The following is a 6,121-nucleotide window of genomic DNA, read 5'->3' on the forward strand; positions in this document are numbered from 1 at the left end:
TGATTTACAATCACATAAATATCTAAGACTTTTTTGGACCACACATTTCAAAAGTATTTTTTATTTCTTAAATTGTCTTGCTCAAAAGAGTGGCAATCTTTTTGGAATGGAGGGAGTATTAAAATCTCTTTTTTTTTTTTTTTTTTTTTTTTGTTGGTATAAGCGTGTGTATGCACATAATATGTCTTGACTTATTTTTTTTTTTATCAGGTAATTAGTGAATGAAGTAAATAATATGAAAAAAAAATAAGTTCTAAGGGTGATAGAACCCCTGCATAATTTAAGTGTGAAGTTGGTAATTTTGCCTCTCATGTCTGGATGCCTTATCCCCAGAGGAAAAAAAGTGCATATCAGCTTTTCTTTGAATTTCTAGCTTTACTAATAAGGGCAAACAAAAAGAATATTGCCATTGCTTGAGACGCAATTATTAAATTAATTTTTAATGGACACGTGGAAACATGACTCGCCGCATTTACAACAGTGTTGATTTGATGATGACATGATATAAGCTCCATTGTCTTGCTCCCAAAAGAATTTGATAATTAAAGAAAAAAAAAATAGAGCCACGGTGGTCGATTTCATCCCCAATACAAATGTATTTAGAAACTCCTTACCTTTAAACTTCTTTTCTATCCTTAATAAATAATATGTTATTATAACAGTTGAAATGTCAGAATATTTAATAACCCAACCAGGCAGCCGCATTAAAGGAATAAAGGGTTTATCTGAAGACGTGTCATGACAAAAGGATGACAGCCACATTGCTACGCTCTCTAGGTAAGTTTCAATTTGTATGACGCATTTTTTGTTTTTGTTAGAACGAGATAATCTCACTTTATCTTTAATGAGAAATTTTATAACAATACAAATATTATGATATAATTAAGATCATAATTTTCAAAAACTATAGTCAAACAAATAATATGAAATATTTTGAATCAATTTTTTTAATGTTGCATCAATTTAAATATATCACATAAATTAAAACAAATAGAATATGTACAGTTCATTTGAGCATATTCAAATTTACCAAACATATTTGACTTTTCTGAGCTCAACTAGAGGAAATAAAGCACTGGTCTTTTTTTATTTTTTTATTTTTTTTATTCTAGCTTTAGTATAACATTAACTTCATGTAAAACTAAGCAAGCGTTTGGACATAAATTTAGTGAAATTTGAAAATGGAATAGTATTTAAAGTTCAGTTAAAAAAGTGTATTTGAAAATTGAAGTTAAGATTGGACATGCATTTCAATTTTAAAAACATTAAAGTTATCAAGTGCGAATGAAAAAAAAATTACTTGAAAAAGTTTAGAACTAGTTATTCAAATTGAGAAATTCAACTTCAAGCTGAAATGAAAAATTGACTTCAATGTCCAATCAAATAATTTTTTAATTTTTTTTTAAAAGGCAAAAAAATTGCATATCCATGTTTTTCAGCCCCGGTTATTAAACTCATTTTAATGGAATGTGGAAGAAATCAAAATCATTTCATAATATGCCCATGACTTATGGATTAGGCCCTTTATCACTAGCTAGCTGCATTGACAACCGTTGATTCGATAAATAATGATGACATGATATAAGCTGCACCTGTTTTGTTTCAGAAGAACTTAATAAAGAAAAAACAAATAGTAAATTCACCAATGATTAAGCACCTGTCCCTTAAAATTGTTTGCCAAATCTTTTATGAAAGCTCTCCAAATCTATGAACAAGGAGATCTATTGTGTTGATAATTTTCAGGGATTAGGAAGACTGTTTCTCAACGGAGTTACTCGCATCAAGGACTGAATCGTGACATTAACAAAATCAGTCTCCCTGATGTTATTCAGCCCAACCTAACATATATCACAGCACTAAAAGATTAGAATCTTGACTAAAGGGGATAGAGTAACTTTAACAAATAAATGTAGCATAAAGAAGTTCAGTACCGTTCCAGGAAGATAATCAGACCCATCAAGTGCCCTAGACCACTGCCGGCTCTTATCGAGTTGCTCAACCTGTTCCTGAGTAAATCTGTTAAATAAAGACCAAGCAAACAACAATGGTGAATCGCAGTCGTATATTCACAGGAAGGATCCCCAGCTTATAGATACAGGGCAATATACCAACACAAAGCAAGAAATAAGTGAAAGCAATCCAGAGTAATCTGACAAACCTTGGATTCAGAACATGTATAATGTCATCAAGAGATGGATCTATGACTTCATATCCATCAGGAAGACAATAAACTTTCTCTGTTCGTAAATTGATAAACACGTGGTGTCCTGCTTCAAGACTGTGTGTACATGCATGGGATTTTTTGGTAATAACAAACCAAAACATGGCATAAAAATTTAAATTTGTGAGAGAGACCGAACAAAATTTCTCGAAGTCAAAATCCAATACCTGCAGATGTAGACAAATGTATTAAGTGGGATATACCAGATAAGATAAAAATAAACGAGAGAGAGAGATAACCATCAGTCTTAGTACATGAGCTAAACCAAATTGGTTTGATGATGCAATAATCAATAAAAAAATGCATCAAGTGTAACAAAAAATCTAGTTTGACACTCAACTACTATAATACACTTTTTTTTATTAGGAATAACTATCAGACACTTAAACACGAGTCACAAAAGTATCAAGCTATTGATACTAAATAAACAAAAAGGTGAGGTTTCAAAACCAAAGTAAAGAATGGACAAGCATATCAGACTTCAGTGCCACTAGGATGAAAAGTTGTCACAATTCTGGGGTAACAATACAAAGTTTCAGAATTTCACCATTACATGTAAAACTTCAGTATAGACATCTGCGCTTGCAGGATAAATTAAAATAGATAAAACTGTCTCAGAGAAACTGAATCAAAAGGTTACCTGTCTATTTACAGCATCAAGATAAGGACAGTCCCTCCTAATCTCAATTGCACGATTTCGCTTCCCTTGGCTTCTGCCATTATACTCATCATCCTCATCTTCTTCGTCCTCAGATGAGTAGCCATTTTGCTCCTTGTTTCCACCATTATTAATAACTTGCTCAGCATTGTGTCCTCTCCTACCATCATCCTCATCGTCTTCATCATCATCATAAGATGCAAGTGGAAGAAGTGGATTCTCGAAAGCAACTGGTGGAAGAGAGGGAGATGAATGATCCATTACCTTCTGCCGTTTTGCGTTTGCCTCCTCATCCTCCATACCAGCTTCTACTTCTCGCTTCTTCGTCATTCTCTTCTTACTTCAAACTATTACAGATTCACTGGATATGATAAAATTTCAAATCAGTGCTGTTCACATCAGAAACTGGAATTCAAAGTCATCCAAAATGTTTTGAACCAAAAGATCAACGTTTAAACTTGCTTATATTATAAATAGTTGGAATATTATTTAGCAAAGTAAAAAGTTATGCAAACCATTGATTCTACAATCAATGTAATGATTTGACTAGATTCATTTATTTTACATCTTCAAAATTCAAAGATAAGAGCAGCACTTCTGCAAAATTGCTAACCTGCAGTAAAACAATTAGAGGAAAATAACAAATTCAAAAAACTTGTCAATTTACTTTTTGGGGGAAAAGAAGCATATGACAAACTGACACCCATTTGAGTGTTTTTATCTTCTTCTTTTTTCCCGATTATTCAAGGTAAACCAGAAGGAAAAAGGAAAAGGACGATCCGTGTGATTGCAAAAGGACGGATGACGCTCATTTATTTTCTCTCACCGTCAAACACAGAAACTAGATAAAAGAACTCTTTAACTCCTCAAGGAACTTATTGACTCTCATGGTTTTTGAGTCCTCACAAGCTAAGTTACTCAGCTCTTCGAAAGCCGTATTTATAGGTTTAGTCACAAGAACAACAGTCACGGCCTGCAAGTTGCCTCTCTATCTACTATCTAGCCACACCCATATTTAGGCAAGACATTCATACAATTCTCACAATCCTGTACGCACCAAAACAAACACTAAAGACATTACCTCCCATCTCCTAGCCTTCTTTTTTTTTTGATAACCAAAAATAGGTTAATTATGGATCCCAGGCCCATCTCCTAGCCTTCTTTTTTTTGATAACCAAAACTAGATTAATTATGGATCCCAGGCCCATCTCCTAGCCTTCTAAACTATGGCTTTGTGATTGCTTACACTACACAGCATAGTTGCACTAATATATAATCAATATTTCCTTCTCAATGACATTACAAGAATCAAAAAGATTAAATTAGTACACGACAATAGAACAGAATAACATATCAGTTTGCCTTATTGGTACCACACAGAACCAAGCCTAGTGCATATACTTACACTTTCAGTTTGCAACTGTAGCATAGTTTAGTGGCCCATAAAGAAAGTGATTAAGATGAATACAGTGGAAATATATCAACATCATGAAAAGAGAAAATGTAAGAAGGCTGATATTGCAGGATCCGAAGTACAAGGGAAGGGACATCTTTGACACACTTAGCACAGAGGAAATATTGTTGATATATCATATATGTAACAAGCATGTTATCGTACTCATGCTTTTTTCGAAATGTAGAAAAAAGAACTAAAAAGTATTTTTCTGCTTTATCGTATTATTTGTTGGTGCTACTGTTCTCTTGTCCATTGTTCTCAGCATGGCTTCTTGACTACTGTATTTCCTTTACATAGTGATTTTGATATGCTTTACTTGAGCCGAGGCCCGAGAGACTATAGGAAACAGCCTCACTACCTTCACAAGGTACGGGTAAGGTTGTGTACGCGCGCATCCTCCCACGAGTTGGGATTACCTTTGGGTATGTTGTTGTTGTAGTTTAATATAGAACGAAACGCATTCCGTTTCTTAATATGAAACAAGCAGTTCAAACAATAACTCAGTCTCATTTTTCCTTTTGTCATCTGTAGCAAATCGAGAAAGATAAAAGACATTTTTAAGGACACCCTGACTGACCAAACAAACTTTTGGGAGAAGCTACAGTGATAACTTTGAATAATTTGTCTTCTCAGAAGAAATGCATCCCTTGCAATGTGTACATATCTATTACTCCCTTTGGCCCAATTTATGTGGCACACTTTCCTTTATAGTTTGTCCCAAAAAGAATGTCACATTTCTATATTTAGAAATAATTTAGCTTTATGGGATGATTTATAGCCACACAAGTATCTAAGGCTTGTTTTGAACCACAAATTTCAAAAGTCTTCCTTTCTTTCTTAGCTAAAGTCTTTAATTCAAATGATGTAGATGTAGAAACTCTACTTTTCACAAGAAGGTATATGAAAATCACTGAGACGCCAAGAATAAAAACGCATAGATAAGTAGATTGCCTACATACGAACAAGATTAAAGCATAGAATCATTCAAGAATATATCAAATTTATAATAAGACACCTACATCTTTTGTTGAGGAAAAAGTACAAAACATTAAAAACACTCATAACTACAGCATAATTTTGGAAAAGATAAATTGATATAAGTAAAAATATACTATTCTGTTTACCCCTTTAAGATTGAGTTTTTGCGAAGGATGAATACATTAGAGAGCAAATTCTAAAGAATAAGAGGATAGGGTCAAATCGAAAAAGGATGTATACATTAGGGGTGCAAAGTGCAAGTCTTTCTGAATATAACGTGATGTTCTTTTTTAAAAAAAAAAATACGAAAATTAAGCAGAGCCGTCTCTTTTGATACGAAGAAAGACCAGATGATGGAACGAGTTTTGAAACGTCTAATTTTGATGGAACGGTTTTAAAAGTCTAATTTTATTCTAGAATGAAATAACCGAAAAATTGGTATGATATAAATTTTATAAAATAAGCCGAAACCGTACCATAAACACCATAGCTATAATTACTTATATATTAAACTGGATTTGTGGTAACATAATTGCGTACAGTTCTTTTCAGGTAACCAATGACAGGAACAAAAATGCTTTTCCAGAGATAAGATGAAAGTTACTTCGAATAGGGCAGGATGGATAGAATTCCAAAAAAGCAGCTTTGCTCCTGAAAATGTTGCTCCATTAGATATCCAATACTAACTAAAATTGATTACACATGTCATCAATTTTAAGTTAGTATTGACATCTAACGGAGTAACATTCTTGGAGCAAAGCTGCTCCCAAATTCCTCCGCCCTTAGTTGAAGGTTTTGGATTGAGCGC

The 6,121-nt window shown here is 33.3% G+C and overlaps 1 pseudogene; it reads right to left on the minus strand.

Moving 5' to 3' along the window:
- Positions 1 to 1,508: 1,508 nt before the first annotated feature.
- On the minus strand, positions 1,509 to 3,261 carry LOC132042253 (uncharacterized; annotated as a pseudogene).
- Between the last annotated feature and the right edge of the window lie 2,860 nt (positions 3,262 to 6,121).

The sequence above is a fragment of the Lycium ferocissimum genome, unplaced genomic scaffold (assembly GCF_029784015.1).
Source record: "Lycium ferocissimum isolate CSIRO_LF1 unplaced genomic scaffold, AGI_CSIRO_Lferr_CH_V1 ctg14313, whole genome shotgun sequence".
In the NCBI taxonomy this organism is placed as follows: Eukaryota; Viridiplantae; Streptophyta; class Magnoliopsida; order Solanales; family Solanaceae; genus Lycium; species Lycium ferocissimum.